The sequence below is a fragment of the Arachis ipaensis genome, chromosome B5, assembly GCF_059453495.1.
Source record: "Arachis ipaensis isolate K30076 ecotype BB chromosome B5, ASM5945349v1, whole genome shotgun sequence".
Lineage (NCBI taxonomy): Eukaryota > Viridiplantae > Streptophyta > Magnoliopsida > Fabales > Fabaceae > Arachis > Arachis ipaensis.
This window is the reverse complement of record NC_142440.1, coordinates 144,934,808-144,954,454: the sequence shown is the minus strand read 5'-3', so window position 1 is coordinate 144,954,454 and position 19,647 is coordinate 144,934,808. Positions and strand designations below refer to the sequence as shown.

Sequence of the window (19,647 nt, the reverse complement as noted above, 5' to 3'; positions counted from 1 at the left end):
TCTGTTTAGTTTACATAAAACCGAACTGGGACATGCTTAATTTTTTTAAAAAAATTATTGATACGACATCGTTCAGTAATTCTAAACTCTACCTTCTGACCTTCTCTTCACTCAACGTCACTCTTCACTGAAGCTCTCGAGCTCTCTCATCTCTCATCTCTCATCTCTCTCGCCAGGCTCATTGCTCTCGCACCCAAGCTCTCTCCTTCTCTCGTCTCCGGTCTCCCTCACTGTCTCTGGTCTGGTACTCAAGCTCCTCGTCGCTCTCTCGGCTCCGGTCTCTCTCACGGTCTTTGGTCTCCCACTCAGTCTCTAGTCTCCCACTCACTCTCGCTCGCTCGCCTTCCCAGCCGTTGTCGTCGCCGACGGCAGAAGCAGCAGATCCCGGGACTGGTCGTAATCGTCTCTCCCTGTCTCCTTACCGTCTCGCAGTCAGTCTCGCGCCTTCGTTGCGCTCGTCATTGCCGGCGGCAGTGGTGCAGAATTTATAGTCCACAAACTAACCGGCAAGTGCACCGGGTCGTACCAAGTAATACCTCAGGTGAGTGAGGGTCGATCCCACAAGAATTGATGGATCAAGCAACAATGATTGAGTGATTGGCTTAGTCAGACAAACAGAAAATGGTGTTTAAAGGTTCAAAAGTATTAACAGTAAATTTAGAATATCAGAAAGCAAGCAGTAAACAGGTTGTGAATAATATATGGAAAAACAGTTAAGGCTTCAGAGTTATCTATTTTCCAGATTGACTTTTCTTACTAACTATTTTAATCATGCAAGATTTAATTCATGGCAAACTATAAGTGACTAAACCCTAATTCCTTAGACCTTTTTAGTCTCCTCTAAAATTCATCAACTGCCAATTTCTTGGTCACTTAATTTCAATTAGAGGGTGAAGTTCAATTCTAGTTTATATGGCACAAAAATCCTAATTACCCAAATATAAGAGGATTATATGTCACGTATCCTGTTAAGTCCAGATAATTAGAAATTTAAGAGAATATATTTTCAAGCTCTTTTTCAAGTAAAGAGCTTTTCCAAGTTATACAAGAACTCAATTAGAACAAGGATCATACTTCCGTTCCACCCAAATTCATAAGATAAAGAACGAAAACAATTCTTGAATTATAAATCAGTATATGAATTAATAATAGAAAAATAATAGTATCAATCCATACAATAGATAGAGCTCCTAACCTTAATAGTGGAGGTTTAGTTACTCATGGTTCAAAGAGAAAACTAGGATTCTGTAAAATTGTAAATTGCGGAATGAGGTTCAAGAGAAGAGAAGAGAGCCTGAAGGGCTGATTCTTTTCCCTTTTTATATCTAATCCTAATTAATGTAAATTATAATTTATAAAACTAAATAATATTTTTTTTATTTTAAAATGAAATAAAAATTCGATCAAAATTAATTAAGCTTCATGCGCAGCCTTGTATGAGTGTCTGGGGACCACTTGGGTTATTAGGATCCACGCTGAACTTGGAAATTCTTAAGTTTAGCGTGGATGAGGTAATGTCTCCTTTGGTGCGTCCCTTGAGTCCACGCTGAACTTGGAAAATATCAAGTTCAGCGTGGATGATACAGTGTGTTACTTGTGCTTTCCTTTGAATCCACGCTAAACTTGGAAAATCCCAAGTTCAATGTGGAGAGATGCGTGTGATTTCCCTTGGAGTTTTCAAGCCCACGCTGAACTTGAAAGGAGCCAAGTTCAGCATGGAGGAGGCAGAGATTGCTGGAAAAGAAGTGTGATTTATTATACATCATTGGAAAGCTCTGAAAGTTAGCTTTCCAATGCCATAGAAACCACGTCAATTGGACCTCTGTAGCTCAAGTTATTCCTGTTTGAGTGCAAGGAGGTCAGGGTTGACAGCATCATTCGCTTCCTTCCTTTTCTGCTACAAAACTCCGTCAAATCCATCCGAATGCTACCTGAAATAAATAGAAATGCACACAACTCAAAGTAGCATCTATAGTGGCTAAAAGATATTTAAATCTTTATTAAACTTCAACAATTTGAATGCAAATTTACTAGGAAAAGATAGAGAAGATGCTCACGCATCACAACACCAAACTTGAATTGTTGCTTGTCCTCAAGCAACCAAAATTAGTACATGATCAAGATGTGAATTTGCATGAGAAGCGAGAGTTCAGTTATGCTCATGTCTCTTCTTAAAGTGGGGTTTATCTATTGTAACTCTGAACAGTTTTGACATCTCACTCTCCTTTGAATCAGAGGGATGTCAGTGTCATTCGGAATTAGAATCCAGATTATATTATGAATTCTATGATCTTTATACTCCAGTTTAATCCTTGAACACAGCAAATTTACTTTAATTCTCTTTTCTTTGGTGCTTTGCACCTTGAGCCTAACCGTGACTTTAAATGTTTTGTTTTAAGCTTCACTTGACACAAAAACACCACAAGCACTTAACTGGGGAACTCTCTTTAAGCTCTGATTGCTCTTTTAGCTTCTCCCAGATAGTGGTGCTCAAAGCCTTTGGCATACTCTGCTGAATGCATTTAGTCACGACTCTAAATATTCCGTCTCAAGGATTACTTGAAACAAGAATACCACAAGCATATAACTAGGAAAACAACTCTTTGAGCTTTTAATCATGTCAGACCTCCCTAGTCATTGATGCTCAGAGCCTTGGACCTTGCTTTTATTTTTCTTTTGCTGTTTCTTTTGCTTCAAAGATTAAGCTTTCACTAATTTCAGAGAAGTCATAATAGTTCTCGAAATTCTTGTTCCTTATACATCAATATCCTTTGATTCAAATTCAGATATGCACTGTTCATGTCATGCATTCAGGATTACAGAAAATACCACCACATTTAAGTAAATAAGACTATTCTTCAATATAAACTCAATCTCTCATGCAATACATATTTTTTCTTTTCTTTTTGATTTCAAGCTCAGTGAGTAATACATGAGACATCCCTTCAGACTAAAAATCAAATAACAAAATAAACAGTAAATTAAACTAGAACCTAAGAATTGAAATAAAAAACTGATCATGCAATAACAAAAATAGCAGAAAACAGGAATATAACATAATAAGAACGGTATAGAATGAAAGGAACTCAACCACCTCAATTATCCTAGTGGCCATCTCATTCTTCAGGCTGTGCTCCTCCGTGAAGATGATTCGCCTCCCTTTGGTGCCATTAAAATACACAGAAAAACCATAAGCGAAGCGACAACGCCAAACTTAAAAGTTTACCTGTCCTCAAGCAAAGAAAAACTGAAAATAGGAAGGGACATAAAAAAAGTATAGAGGAGTAAAAACAAATATTAATGCAAAAGAAGTCGAAAATAATAAAAGGACAAGAAAGATAAAAATTAAAACTTGTTTTTTTTATAGATATAATTATTTATTTATTTATTTTTTTAATTTAATTTTTAAAATTTTTTTTGTTATATATATATATATATAAGGTTATTTATTTATTGATTTATATATATAGTTGTATGTAAGAGGGGGGGGGGGGCGTATGTGATGGGGATTATGTGGGGGGGGGGGGTTATGATATATATATGGATTAATCTTTACATACAAGTGTTTTGCGCTTATAAGCTTTACAAGTCTGAAGAGAACGAAACCCCATCAGGATTACAAAAATACACCCAAATAGTTACAAAAAAAACCAAACGATTACAAAAATACACCCAAATGATTTAAGAAATACACCCAATATCAGGGGGAGACAATATATTTCTTCTTGAAATTTTTTAATGTTTTGTTGGTTAAGGATGGGGCACATGGCAGAGACAATCTAGAAAAAAAACCTAGAAAAACAGTAAAATAGTACCTTGAATAATGTTTCTTCGTTCTTTCTGGTGATTTTTTATGGAAATTTGTATCTTTTCTTTTTGATTTCTTCTACTCTTCGCATAATCGTAGTTTGTTTCAAATGTCGCTTGAATCTCGATGGTTTGTGTTTTGATTGAGGAAGAAGAGGAAGAGTGCGGCATAATGAACGTGTTGTAAGGCGCGTGCGTTGGACGCTCAATTTAAAGGAGTGGTCGCGTATTTTTTTCTTGGACTTGGGCCAACTTGTATAGTTTGCAAGCCAAAAATGCTTGTATGTGTAGCAGGCCTCGTAACATATATATATGAGGAAATGAGGGTTACAGGGGTGTTGGGAATATATGCAGGGGTGGAGCTGTGATTAGGGAATGATATGATTTGGATGAGATTTGATGAGGAGATGTGATTCCACACAGAACTTGAAGGTGGGCAAGTTCAGTGCCATGATGTACACCATGAAACTCCTCCTTCCACGCTGAACTTGGCGCAGCCCAAGTTCAGCGTGGGCTCTCCCTTTTTTTTACCCCCTTCCCACGCTGAACTTGGAAAATCCCAAGTTCAGCGTGGACCTGGCAGAACCAACCTTCTCTAAAGTAGCCAAAAAATTTTCTAAGTGTTCGGTTCCTATTCTGAAAATTCTGCATGATCAAACACCGTAAAACAAAGGAAAAAAGTAAAAATTCAATAAAAATCGAAAAAATAATATAATCAACGCAACAAAAAAAATAACTAAGGATACAAAATTATCGGGTTGCCTCCCGACAAGCGCTTCTTTACCATCACTAGCTTGACGATCAGCTCCTCTAAGGAGGAGGATCATAGGGGCTCAGCTCTTCATCCCTCACTATGAATTTCTTTCCTGTGCTCCTATTGATCAACTCTATATGCTCAAGAGACAGGATCCTGTTCACTGTATGAGGCAGGATTGGACATGCAGTGAATACCACCTTCATTTCTGGGGAGAAGTCTTCAGTGGAAATCTTTTGTTTCTCCATCCCCTGAGTACTTTCTTCTTTTTGGGAACCTCCGCCTTGGTGGATGATGCATTCCCGACACCAAACCTAGGTTTGATGTCAGGAGGAATTTTATTGATTGTTACCAAGGGAGGTTTGAGCTGCAAATTTTGTTGTGCATCATCAGGGGGTTCTTGAAGGTTTGGATAAATAAGCTCAGTCTGCATGCACCTCTCTTCTTTACCTGCTGAATGTATATCTTTGAAAACATGAAAGACCAGTTGCTCATTATGCACACTAAGCACTAATTCACCTTCTTCCACATCAATTAGAGCTTTTCCAGTGGCTAGGAATGGCCTTCCTAAAATTATAGAGGCATTCTTATCATCCCCCGTGTCAAGAATCACAAAATCTGCTGTGAGGAAGAACTTACCCACTTTGACCAGGATATTCTCCACTAGTCCGTATGCAGGCTTTATAGATTTGTTTGCCATTTGTAATGCTATCCTTGTGGGTTGTGGCTCTTGGATTTGCAACTTCTTCATCACAGACAAGGGCATTAAATTTATACTTGCTCCCAGATCACATAATGCTTTCTCAAAGGTTGTGCTCCCAATGGTGCATGGAATTTGAAAGCTCCCTAGATCCGGCATCTTCCTTGGCAAGTTATTTTGAATGATGGCACTACATTCCTTAGTCAGGACCACTGTCTCATCTCCCTTTAAAGGCTTCTTCTTTGACAACAACTCTTTCATAAATTTGACATAGAGAGGCACTTGCTCCAAAACCTTAGCAAAAGGAATATTTATTTGCAATTTTCTGAAGACTTCCAAGAACTTTGAAAACTGCTTGTCCTTGGTCTCCTTTTGAAGTCTCTGAGGATATGGCATTTTAGTCTTGTACTCAGGAGCCTTTGGCAATGTAGGATAAGTGTCAAGAGAGTCTGGGAATGGGTTGTCCGCACGCTTTGGAGGGACGTGCTCTACTTCTTCCTTCTTCTCCTTTGGAACTTCTTTTTCAACAGGCTCCTCATTAACTTGTGCTTCCGCACTTGCCACTTGTCCACTTATCAAGGTGATAGCCTTGCATTCCTCTCTTGGATTTGGAATTGTGTTACCAGGAAGGCTATTAGTGGTCCTCTGATCAATTTCATTAACTTTTGTGGCTAATTGACCCATCTGAATCTCCAAGTTCTTGATTGATGCTCTGGTTTCCTGTCTAAAACTTGCCAATATTGTTTCCAAATCATTGTTCTGCTGGGACTGAGAAGTTGCTTGCTGAGATGACTAAAATTGGTGGTTATTAAAATTATTCTGTTGAAAACCACTCTGAGAATTATTATTAAAATTTTGTGGCCTCTGAGGTTGCTCTCTCCACCCAAAATTTAGGTGATTTCTCCACCCCTGATTGTAGATCTTAGAGTATGGATCATTATTGGGATTTCTAGGAGCATTCCCCATGTAATTGACCTGTTCAGTAGAAGATTGAGCATAATTATAATTTTCATTTTGCATAAAATTACCTGTCATGTCATAAGGGCCCTCTTGAGGTGCATTCTGAGTGTTGACAGCTGAAACTTGCATTTCACTCAACCATTGAGTAATCAGATTTATTTGCTGAGACAAAAGTTTGTTCTGAGCAAGAAGAGCATTAACAGCTTTCATTTCTAAAACGCCTCTCTTATGAGAGGTCTCAGAGTTTACAGGGTTCCTGTTGGAGGAATATAAGTATTGGTTGTTAGCAACCAACTCAATAAGCTCAGTAGTCTCCTCTGGTGTCTTCTTCATGTGCAAAGAATCACCTGCAGAATTATCTAAGCGCATCTTGGAAATTTCACATAAGCCCTCATAAAAAATATCCAACTGAGTCCATCTAGAGAACATGTCCGGAGGGCATTGCCTAGTCAGTAGCTTGAATCTCTCATAAACTTCATAAAGGGTCTCACCATCTTTCTGTCTGAACGTCTGAACCTCCACCCTTAGCTTAGTCAGCTTTTGAGGTGGAAAAAATTTAGTCAGAAATCCAGTGACAACCTTATCCCAAGTATCCAGAATCTCTTTGGGTTGAGAATCTAACCACAGTTTTGCTCTATACCTCACAACAAATGGGAAGAGCATGAGTTTGTATACCTCAGGATTCACTCCATTGGTCTTCACAGTGTCACAAATATGCAGAAAATCAGAAATAAACTGATTTGGATCTTCCTGAGGGAGTCCATGATATTGACAATTTTGTTGCACAAGAGTAACTAGCTGTGACTTCAGTTCAAAGTTGTTTGCAGCTATAGGAGGCACCACAATGCTTTTGCCATAAAGATCTGCATTAGGAGCAGTGTAAGAGCCAAGCACTCTTCTAGGTTGTTCATTCCCATTCGGATTTGCCATATTAGCATTAGCAGCATTATTATGATCCATAGTGGACTCTGCAGCCTTGTAAAGTCTTGCTTGTTGCAAATGCCGCCTCAAAGTCCTTTCAGGTTCATGATCAAAGTCTAACAGAAGTTTCTTGTCCCTGTTCCTACTCATAAACAGACAAAAGATAAGAAAAGATGGGACTCTCTACGTCAGAGTGTAGAGAATTTCCAATGAGGTAACCTGTGTAAAATAAATAAAATAAAAAAACTAAATAAATAAAAAAATTAAAACTTTCGAAATTTAAAAAAAATATAAATAGGTAAATTAAAATAAAATTACTAGGTAACCCCAAACTTAATTTCAGAACTTAAAAAGAAATAGTTGTGCAAATTTTCAATCATTTAAAGCTTAAAATTTAAATGAGATTAATAAAATAAAAAAAATAAAAAAAATAAAGGAAAATAAAATAAAAAAGGAAAAACGAAAATGAACTAAAATAAAAAAAAGAAACGAAAATAGGGCTGGATAAACGAAAAATTTTGAGAAAAAAAAACAAAGAAAAAAATTAAAAATAAAAAATTAAAAATTAATAATACTAAAATAAAACTAATTAAAAGAAAAATTATCTAATCTAAGCAATCAAACAATGAATAGTTGTCAATCACAGTCAATCTCCGGCAACAGCGCCAAAAACTTGGTGCGGAATTTATAGTTCACAAACTAACCGGCAAGTGCACCGGGTCGTACCAAGTAATACCTCAGGTGAGTGAGGGTCGATCCTACGAGGATTGATTGATCAAGCAACAATGATTGAGTGATTGGTGGTGCGCAGAAATTGTGATTACACTTTGATTATGTAAAATTCATTGCTCTTTCTTTCCCTGGCAATGGCGCCAAAAACATGATGCCAATACCATGGTTCACAACTTCGCACAACTAACCAGCAAGTGCACTGGGTCGTCCAAGTAATACCTTATGTGAGTAAGGGTCGAATCCCACGGAGATTGTTGGTATGAAGCAAGCTATGGTCACCTTGTAAATCTCAGTCAGGCGGATATAAAATAATTATGGAGTTTTCGAAATTAAATAATAAAAGAAGGATAGAAATACATATGTAATTCATTGGTTAGAATTTCAGATAAGCATGTAGAGATGCTTTCGTTCCTCTGAACCTCTGCTTTCCTGCTATCTTCATCCAATCAATCTTACTCCTTTCTATGGCTAGCTTTATGTAATGCATCACCATTGTCAATGGCTACTTTCGGTCTTCTCTCGGGAAAATGATCCAAATGTCCTGTCACGGCACGGCTAATCGTCTGGAGGCATCATCCTTGTCAATGGTTACATCCTATCCTCTCAGTGAAAATGGTCAACGCACCCTGTCACGACACGGCTATTCATCTGTCGGTTCTCGATCATGCTGGAATAGGATTTACTATCCTTTTGCGTCTGTCACTACGCCCAGCAATCGCGAGTTTGAAGCTTGTCACAGTCATTCAATCATTGAATCCTACTCAGAATACCACAGACAAGGTTTAGACTTTTCGGATTCTCATGAATGCCGCCATCAATCTAGCTTATACCACGAAGATTCTGATTAAGAGATCTAAGAGACACTCATTCAATCGAAAGTAGAACGGAAGTGGTTGTCAGGCACGCGTTCATGGGGAATGATGATGATTGTCACGTTCATCACATTCAGGTTGAAGTGCGAATGAATATCTTAGAAGCGAAATAAGATGAATTGAATAGAAAACAGTAGTACTTTGCATTAATCTTTGAGGAACAGCAGAGCTCCACACCTTAATCTATGGAGTATAGAAGCTCTACCGTTGAAAATACATAAGTGAAGGTCCAGGCATGGCCGAGAGGCCAGCCCTCAAAACGTGATTAGATCAAAAGATAATCCAAAGATTCAAAGATTCCAAAGATATCTAGTACAATAGTAAAGTGTCCTATTTATAATAAACTAGCTACTAGGGTTTACAGAAGTAAGTAATTGATGCATAAATCCACTTCCGGGACCCACTTGGTGTGTGCTTGGGCTGAGCTTGAGTGTTACACGTGTAGAGGTCATTCCTGGAGTTGAACGCCAGTTTTGGTGCCAGTTTGGGCGTTGAACTCCACTTTGCAACTTGTTTCTGGCGCTGGACGCCAAAATTGGGCAGAGAGCTGGCGTTGAACGCCAGTTTGCGTCCTATAAACTTGGGCAAAGTATGGACTATTATATATTGCTGGAAAGCCCTGGATGTCTAATTTCCAACGCAATTGAAAGCGCACCATTTCGAGTTTTGTAGCTCCAGAAAATCCACTTTGAGTGCAGGGAGGTCAGAATCCAACAGCATCAGCAGTCCTTCTTCAACCTCTGAATCTGATTTTTGCTCAAGTCCCTCAATTTCAGTCAGAAAATACCTGAAATCACAGAAAAATACACAAACTCATATTAAAGTCTAGAAATGTGAATTTAACATAAAAACTAATGAAAACATCCCTAAAAGTAACTAGATCCTACTAAAAACATACTAAAAACAATGCCAAAAAGCGTATAAATTATCCGCTCATCACAACACCAAACTTAAATTGTTGCTTGTCCCCAAGCAACTGAAAATCAAATAGGATAAAAAGAAGAGAATATACTATAAATTCCAAACTATCAATGAAACATAGCTCCAATCAAATGAGCGGGACTTATAGCTTTTTGCCTCTTGAATAGTTTTGGCATCTCACTTTATCCATTGAGGTTCAGAATGATTGGCATCTATAGGAACTCAGAGTTCAGATAGTGTTATTGATTCTCCTAGTTCAGTATGATGATTCTTGAACACAGCTATTTTATGAGTCTTGGCCGTGGCCCTAAGCACTTTGTTTTCCAGTATTACCACCGGATACATAAATGCCACAGACACATAATTGGGTGAACCTTTTCAGATTGTGACTCAGCTTTGCTAAAGTCCCCAATTAGAGGTGTCCAGGGTTCTTAAGCACACTCTTTTTTTGCTTTGGACCTTGACTTTAACCGCTCAGTCTCAAGTTTTCACTTGACACCTACACGCCACAAGCACATGGTTAGGGACAGCTTGGTTTAGCCGCTTAGACTAGGATTTTATTCCTTTAGGCCCTCCTATCCACTGATGCTCAAAGCCTTGGGATCCTTTTTATTTGCCCTTGCCTTTTGGTTTTAAGGGTTATTGGCTTTTTGCTCTTGCCTCTTGGTTTTAAGAGCTTTGGCTTTTTCTGCTTGCTTTTTCTTTTTCTTTCTATTTTTTTTCGCCTTTTTTTTTTCTGCAAGCTTTGTTCTTTGCTGCTTTTTCTTGCTTCAAGAATCATTTTTATGATTTTTCAGATTATCAAATAACATGTTTCCTAGTCATCATTCTTTCAAGAGCCAACATATTTAACATTCTTAAACAACAACTTCAAAAGACATATGCATTGTTCAAGCATACATTCAGAAAACAAGAAGCATTGTCACCATATCAATATAATTAAACTAAGTTCAAGGATAAATTCGAAACTCATGTACTTCTTGTTCTTTTGAATTAAAACAGTTTTCATTTAAGAGAGGTGATGGATTCATATTCACTACTTTAAGGCATAATAACTACTAATGATCATGTAATGAAGACACAAACATAGATAAGCACATAACATAGAAAACAAAAAACAGAAGAAATAAGAACAAGGAATGAATCCACCTTAGTGATGGTGGCGTTTCCTTCTTGAGGAACCAATGATGTACTTGAGCTCTTCTATGTCTCTTCCTTGTCTTTGTTGCTCCTCCCTCATTGCTTTTTGATCTTCTCTTATTTCATGAAGGATGATGGAGTGCTCTTGATGTTTCACCCTTAATTGTCCCATGTTGGAACTTAATTCTCCTAGGGAGGTGTTGATTTGCTCCCAATAGTTTTGTGGAGGAAAATGCATTTGAGGCATCTCCGGGATCTCATGGTGATGAGCTTGAAAGGGACCTCAGGGATCACCTTCTTCTTGGCCACAACATCATAGAAGTGGTCTTGATGGGCTTTGGAGATGAATCTTTCCATCTCCCATGACTCGGAGGTGGAAGCTTTTGTCTTCCCTTTCCCTTTTCTAGAGGAATCTCCGGTCTTGGGTGCCATCAATGGTAATGGAAAAACAAAAAGCTTATGCTTTTACCACACCAAACTTAGAATATTGCTCGCCCTCGAGCAAGAGAAGAAAGAATAGATGAAGAAGAAGAAGAAATGGAGGAGAGGGAGAGATGTGTGTATGGATGTGAGTGGTGAATGGAAAGTAGAAGGGATGATCATGAATGGAGAGAGAGAGGGTGAGGTGGGTGGAAATCATGTGAGATTCACAGATCCTGAGATGATCAAGGAATTACAACCTTGCACCAAATTAGGCATGTAAAATGCCCTTGCACACAACTCTAGGCGTTGAACGCCAGAACCATGCTTGTTCTGGGCGTTCAGCGCCAGCTCCTCTCCAGGGTGCAATTCTGGCGTTCAGCGCCCAGATGATGCCCATTTTGGGCGTTCAGCGCCCAGACACTGCCCATTTTGGGCGTTCAGCGCCGGAACCATGCTCTGTTCTGGCATTGAACGCCAGGTAGGTGCTTCCTCCAGGGTGTTATTTTTCTTCCGCTGTTTTTTATTCTGTTTCTAATTTTTATATTTATTTCATGACTCCACATGATCATGAACCTATAAAGACATATAACTAAGAAAAATATAGTTAGATAAATAAAAATTAGGTTGCCTCCCAACAAGCGCTTCTTTAATGTCAATAGCTTGACAGTGGGCTCTCATGGAGCCTCACAGATGTTCAGAGCATTGTTGAGACTCTCCAACACCAAATTTAGAGTTTGGATATGGGAGTTCAACACCAAACTTAGAGTTTGGTTGTGGCCTCCCAACACCAAACTTAGAGTTTGACTGTGGGGGCTTTGGTTGACTCTGCTTTGAGAGAAGCTTTTTATGCTTCCTCTCCATGGATGTAGGGAGAGATCCTTGAGTTATAAATACAAGGTTGTCCTTATTTATTTGAAGGATCAATTCTCCTCTGTCCACATCAATCACAGCTCTTGCTGTGGCTAGGAAAGGTCTTCCTAGGATGATGGATTCATCCTCTTCCTTTCCAGTATTCAGGACTATGAAATCAGCAGGGATGTAAAGGCCTTCAACCTTTACTAACACGTCCTCTACTTGTCCATAAGCCTGTTTTCTTGAATTGTCTGCCATCTCTAATGAGATTTTAGCAGCTTGCACCCCATAGATTCCCAGTTTCTCTATTACAGAGAGGGGCATGAGGTTTATTCCTGAACCAAGGTCACACAGAGCCTTAAAGATCATGGTGCCTATGGTACAAGGTATTATGAACTTTCCAGGATCCTGTTTCTTCTGAGGTAATGTCAGTTAATCCAGATCACTTAGTTCATTGGTGAACAAGGGAGGTTCATCTTCCCAAGTTTCAATGCCAAATAATTTGGCATTCAGCTTCATGATTGCACCAAGAAACTTGGCAGCTTGCTCTTCAGTAACATCCTCATTCTCTTCAGAAGAGGAATACTCATCAGAGCTCATGAATGGCATAAGGAGGTTCAATAGAATCTCTATGGTCTCTAGATGAGCCTCAGAGTCCTTTGGTTCCTCAGAGGGAAGCTCCTTATTGATCACTGGACGTCCCAGGAGGTCTTCCTCCTTGGGATTCACGTCCTCTCCTCTCCTCACAGGTTCGGCCATGGTGCTTATGTCAATGGCCTTGCACTCTCCTTTTGGATTCTCTTCTGTATTGCTTGGGAGAGTACTAGGAGGGATTTCAGTGATCCTTTTACTCAGCTGGCCCACTTGTGCTTCCAAATTTCTAATGGAAGACCTTGTTTCATTCATGAAACTTACAGTGGCCTTAGATAGATCAGAGACTAAGTTTGCTAAATTATAAGTATTTTGTTCAGAGTTCTCTGTCTGTTGCTGAGTGGATGATGGAAAAGGTTTATTATTGTTAAACTTGTTTCTTCCACCATTATTAAAGCCTTGTTGAGGCCTTTGATCCTTCCATGAGAGATTTGGATTATTTCTCCATGATGGATTATAGGTGTTTCCATATGGTTCACCTAAGTAATTCACCTCTGCTATTGCAGGGTTCTCAGGATCATAAGCTTCTTCTTCAGAAGATGCCTGTTGAGTACTGTTGGAAGCAGCTTGCATTCCATTTAGATTCTGAGAAATCATATTGACTTGCTGAGTCAATATTTTATTCTGAGCCAATATGGCATTCAGAGTATCAATTTCAAGAACTCCCTTCTTCATAGGCGTCCCATTACTCACAGGATTCCTCTCAGAAGTGTACATGAACTGGTTATTAGCAACCATGTCAATGAGTTCTTGAGCTTCTGCAGGCGTTTTCTTTAGGTGAATGGATCCACCTGCAGAAGTGTCCAGTGACATCTTTGATAGCTCAGATAAACCATCATAGAATATATCCAGGATGGTCCATTCTGAAAGCATGTCAGAAGGACACTTTTTGGTCAACTGTTTGTATCTTTCCCAAGCTTCATAGAGGGATTCACCATCTTTTTGTTTGAAGGTTTGAACATCCACTCTAAGTTTGCTCAGCTTTTGAGGAGGAAAGAACTTGGCTAAGAAAGCCGTGACCAGCTTATCCCAAGAGTTCAGGCTGTCTTTAGGTTGAGAGTCCAACCATATTCTAGCTCTGTCTCTTACAGCAAAAGGGAAAAGCATGAGCCTGTAGACTTCAGGATTTACCCCATTAGTCTTAACAGTGTCACAAATCTGCAAGAATTCAGTTAAGAACTGAAAAGGATCTTCAGATGGAAGTCCATGAAACTTGTAGTTCTGCTGCATCAGAGAAACTAATTGAGGTTTCAGCTCAAAATTGTTTGCTCCAATGGCAGGAATGGAGATGCTTCTTCCATGTAAATTGGAATTAGGTGCAGTAAAGTCACCAAGCATCCTCCTTGCATTATTATTATTTTCGGCTGCCATCTCCTCTTCCTGTTCGAAAATTTCTGACAGGTGCTTGCTGGATAGTTGTAATTTAGCTTCTCTTAGTTTCCTCTTCAGAGTCCTTTCATGTTCTGGATCTGCTTCAACAAGGATGTTCTTGTCCTTGCTCTTGCTCATATGACAAAGAAGAGGGCACAGAAAAATAATAATAATAGGGATCCTTTTTACCCAAGTATAGAGGTTCCCTTTAGGTGAGTGGAAGAAAAGGAGAAGAAAAGAGAGAGAGGGGATTTTCGAAAATTGTTTTTGAAAAATGGTTAGTGATTTTTTTTCGAAAATTAAAATAAAAAATAAAATAATTAGTCTCATTAAAAAGAAATTTTGAAAAAGAGGGAAGATATTTTCGAAAATTAGAGAGAGAGAGTTAGTTAGGTAGTTTTGAAAAAGGTAAGAAACAAACAAAAAGTTAGTTAGTTAGTTGAAACAAATTTTGAAAAGATAAGAAGTTAGGAAGTTAGAAAAGATATTTTGAAATCAAATTTTTGAAAAGGATAAGATAAGAAGATATTTTTGAAAAGATATGATTGAAATTAGTTTTTGAAAAAGATTTGATTTTTAAAATCACAATTAATGACTTGATTCACAAGAAATCACAAGATATGATTCTAGAACTTAAAGTTTGAATTTTTCTTAACAAGCAAGTAACAAACTTGAAATTTTTGAATCAAAACATTAATTGTTATTGTTATTTTTGAAAATTTGATACAAAAATAAGAAAAATATTTTTGAAAAATATTTTTAAAATTTTCGAAAATAACTAAGAAAAATGAAAAAGATTTGATTTTTGAAAAAGATTTTGAAAAAGATAAGATTTTTAAATTGAAAATCTGATTTGACTCATAAAAACAACTAGATTTTAAAATTTTTTGAAAAAGTCAAATCTAATTTTCGAAATTTTGAGAGAGAAAAAGGGAAAGATAATTTTTTTGATTTTTGAATTTTTAATGAAGAGAGAGAAAAACAAGAAAAATGATGCAATGCATGAAAGTTATGGATCAAAACAATGAATGCATGCAAGAATGCTATGAATGTCAAGATGAACACCAAGAACACTATGAAGATCATGATGAACATCAAGAACACATTTTTGAAAAATTTTTAATGCAAAGAAAACATGCAAGACACCAAACTTAGAATTCTTTAATGCTTAGACACTAAGAATTCAAGAATGCATATGAAAAACAAGAAAAGACACAAAACATGCAAATGCAAAGATCAAACAAGAGGACTTACCAAGAACAACTTGAAGATCATGAAGAACACTATGAATGCATGATTTTTTTCGAAAAATGCAAGATGCACATGCAATTGACACCAAACTTATAACATGACTCAAGACTCAAACAAGAACACTAAAATATTTTTTATTTTTATGATTTTATGATTTTTTTGTATTTTCTTTTTAATTTTTCGAAAATCATTTTGAAAAAGAAAAATAAGGATTCCAAAATTTTTAATATGAATTCCAGGAATCTAGCATTCTTATTCTAAAGCTCCAATCAAAGGGTCAGGCATGGCTGAATAGCCAGCCAAGCTTTAGTATGTAACTCAGACATGACACATCTAACATGCCCTACTTTCAACAGCCAATTGGCTAAGAAAGATAAAGAAGCTCTTCTCTTGGGTCTAAGTGAAATCTCAGTCCAAAAGAATTGAGACATGGCTTTACAGCCAACCAGGCTTCAACATGCTTCATGAAACACTAGAATTCATTCTTAAAAATTCTGAAGAAAAATATATTTTTGAAAACAATTTTTTTTTTCGAAAACAGGTGAGAAAATTTTGAAATATTTTTGAAAATTTTTTGAAAAGAAAACAAAAAGAAAATTACCTAATCTGAGCAACAAGATGAACCGTCAGTTGTCCAAACTCGAACAATCCCCGGCAACGGCGCCAAAAACTTGGTGCGCAGAAATTGTGATTACACTTTGATTATGTAAAATTCATTGCTCTTTCTTTCCCTGGCAATGGCGCCAAAAACATGATGCCAATACCATGGTTCACAACTTCGCACAACTAACCAGCAAGTGCACTGGGTCGTCCAAGTAATACCTTACGTGAGTAAGGGTCGAATCCCAAGGAGATTGTTGGTATGAAGCAAGCTATGGTCACCTTGTAAATCTCAGTCAGGCGGATATAAAATAATTATGGAGTTTTCGAAATTAAATAATAAAATAAAGATAGAAATACTTATGTAATTCATTGGTTAGAATTTCAGATAAGCGTGTAGAGATGCTTTCGTTCCTCTGAACCTCTGCTTTCCTGCTATCTTCATCCAATCAATCTTACTCCTTTCTATGGCTAGCTTTATGTAATGCATCACCATTGTCAATGGCTACTTTTGGTCTTCTCTCGGGAAAATGATCCAAATGCCCTGTCACGGCACGGCTAATCGTCTGGAGGCATCACCCTTGTCAATGGTTACATCCTATCCTCTCAGTGAAAATGGTCAACGCACCCTGTCACGACACGGCTATTCATCTGTCGGTTCTCGATCATGCTGGAATAGGATTTACTATCCTTTTGCGTCTGTCACTACGCCCAGCAATCGCGAGTTTGAAGCTTGTCACAGTCATTCAATCATTGAATCCTACTCGGAATACCACAGACAAGGTTTAGACTTTTCAGATTCTCATGAATGCCGCCATCAATCTAGCTTATACCACGAAGATTCTGATTAAGAGATCTAAGAGACACTCATTCAATCGAAAGTAGAACGGAAGTGGTTGTCAGGCACGCGTTCATGGGGAATGATGATGATTGTCACGTTCATCACATTCAGGTTGAAGTGCGAATGAATATCTTAGAAGCGAAATAAGATGAATTGAATAGAAAACAGTAGTACTTTGCATTAATCTTTGAGGAACAGCAGAGCTCCACACCTTAATCTATGGAGTATAGAAGCTCTACCGTTGAAAATACATAAGTGAAGGTCCAGGCATGGCCGAGAGGCCAGCCCTCAAAACGTGATCAATAGATCAAAAGATAATCCAAAGATTCAAAGATTCCAAAGATATCTAGTACAATAGTAAAGAGTCCTATTTATAATAAACTAGCTACTAGGGTTTACAGAAGTAAGTAATTGATGCATAAATCCACTTTCGGGGCCCACTTGGTGTGTGCTTGGGCTGAGCTTGAGTGTTACACGTGTAGAGGTCATTCCTGGAGTTGAACGCCAGTTTTGGTGCCAGTTTGGGTGTTGAACTCCACTTTGCAACTTGTTTCTGGCGCTGGACGCCAGAATTGGGCAAAGAGCTGGCATTGAACGCCAGTTTGCGTCATCTAAACTTGGGCAAAGTATGAACTATTATACATTTCTGGAAAGCCCTGGATGTCTACTTTCCAACGCAATTGGAAGCGCGCCATTTCGAGTTCTGTAGCTCCAGAAAATCCACTTTGAGTGCAGGGAGGTCAGAATCCAACAGCATCAGCAGTCCTTCTTCAACCTCTGAATCTGATTTTTGCTCAAGTCCCTCAATTTCAGTCAGAAAATACCTGAAATCACAGAAAAACACACAAACTCATAGTAAAGTCTAGAAATGTGAATTTAACATAAAAACTAATGAAAACATCCCTAAAAGTAACTAGATCCTACTAAAAACATACTAAAAACAATGCCAAAAAGCGTATAAATTATCCGCTCATCAATTGGCTTAGTCAGACAAACAGAAAATGGTGGTTAAAGGTTCAAAAGCATTAACAGTAAATTCAGAATATCAGAAAGCAAGTAGTAAACAGGTTGTGAATAATATATGGAAAAACAGTTAAGGCTTCAGAGTTATCTATTTTCTAGATTGACTTTTCTTACTAACTATTTTAATCATGTAAGATTTAATTCATGGCAAACTATAAGTGACTAAACCCTAATTCCTTAGACCATTTTAGTCTCCTCTAAAATTCATCAACCGCCAATTCCTTGGTCACTTAATTCCAATTAGAGGGTGAAGTTCAATTCTAGATTATATGCCACAAAAATCCTAATTACCCAAATATAAGAGGATTATATGTCACGTATCCCGTTAAGTCCAGATAATTAGAAATTTAAGAGAATATATTTTCAAGTTGTTGTTCAAGTAAAGAGCTTTTCCAAGTTATACAAGAACTAAATTAGAACAAGGATCATACTTCTGTTCCACCCAAATTCATAAGATAAAGAACGAAAACAATTCTTGAATTATAAATCAGTACATGAATTATTAATAGAAAAATAATAGCATCAATCCATACAATAGACAGAGCTCTCCTAACCTTAATAGTGGAGGTTTAGTTGCTCATGGTTCAGAGAGAAAACTAGGATTCTGTAAAATTGTAAATTGCGGAATGAGGTTCAAGAGAAGAGAAGAGAGCCCGAAGGGCTGATTCTTTTCCCTTTTTATATCTAATCCTAATTAATGTAAATTATAATTTCTAAAACTAAATAATATCTTTTTGGGTAAAGTATATTTTTTGTCCTTAAAGTTTGACAAAAGTTTTAAAAATATCCCTAAGTTTTATTTTGTTTCAATTTTGTCCCATAAGTTTTTCATTTGCATCAAATATACCCCTGAACGGCTAATTTTTCAAAAAATTTAAGATCGATTCAACAACAATTTCTTAAGAACAACTCCTCAACACAAGCAAATCAAGTATAATTTTCATGCATTATTGTTATATTGGTCTTAAATTTTTTGAAAACTTAGCCTCCGAGGGTATATTTGATGCAAATCGAAAACTTTTGGGACAAAATTGAAACAAAATAAAATTTAGGAATATTTTTAAAACTTTTGCCAAACTTCAGGGACAAAAAATATACTTTATCCTATCTTTTTCTATTTTAAAATAAAATAAAAATTCAATCAAAATTAATTAAGCTTCATGCGCAGCCTTGTATGAGTGTCTGGGGACCACTTGGGTTATTAGGATCCACGCTGAACTTGGAAATTCTCAAGTTCAACGTGGATGAGGCAGTGTCTCCTTTGGTGTGTCCCTTGAGTCCACTCTGAACTTGGAAAATATCAAGTTCAGCGTGGATGATACAGTGTGTTACTTGTGATTTCCTTTGAATCCACGCTGAACTTGGAAAATATCAAGTTCAACGTGGAGAGACGCATGTGATTTTCCTTGGAGTTTTCAAGCCCACGCTGAACTTGAAAGGAGCCAAGTTCAGCGTGGAGGAGGCAGAGATTGCTGGAGAAGAAGTGTGTATTATTATACATCGTTGAAAATTCCTGGAATTTAGCTTTCCAATGCCACTGGAATCATGTCAATTGGACTTCTGTAGCTCAAGTTATTTCTTTTTGAGTGCAAGGAGGTCGGAGTTGGCAGCATCATTCGCTTTCTTCCTTTTCTGCTACAAAACTCCATCAAATCCATCTGAATGCTACCTGAAATAAATAGAATTACACACAACTCAAAGTAGCATCCATAGTGGCTAAAAGATATTTAAATCTTGATTAAACTTCAACAATTTGAATACAAATTCACTAGAACAAGATAGATGAGATGCTCACGCATCAGGCAGAAGCAGCAGGTCCCAGGGCTTC

The 19,647-nt window shown here is 37.5% G+C and overlaps 1 non-coding gene across 1 annotated transcript; it reads left to right on the top strand.

Annotated features, from left to right (window-relative positions):
* Window positions 1-13,600: 13,600 nt before the first annotated feature.
* Window positions 13,601-13,708, top strand: LOC148566089 (small nucleolar RNA R71). The gene has a single exon (XR_015884060.1). It is a non-coding gene; the product is annotated as a small nucleolar RNA R71 (small nucleolar RNA).
* The last annotated feature ends 5,939 nt before the right edge of the window (window positions 13,709-19,647 follow it).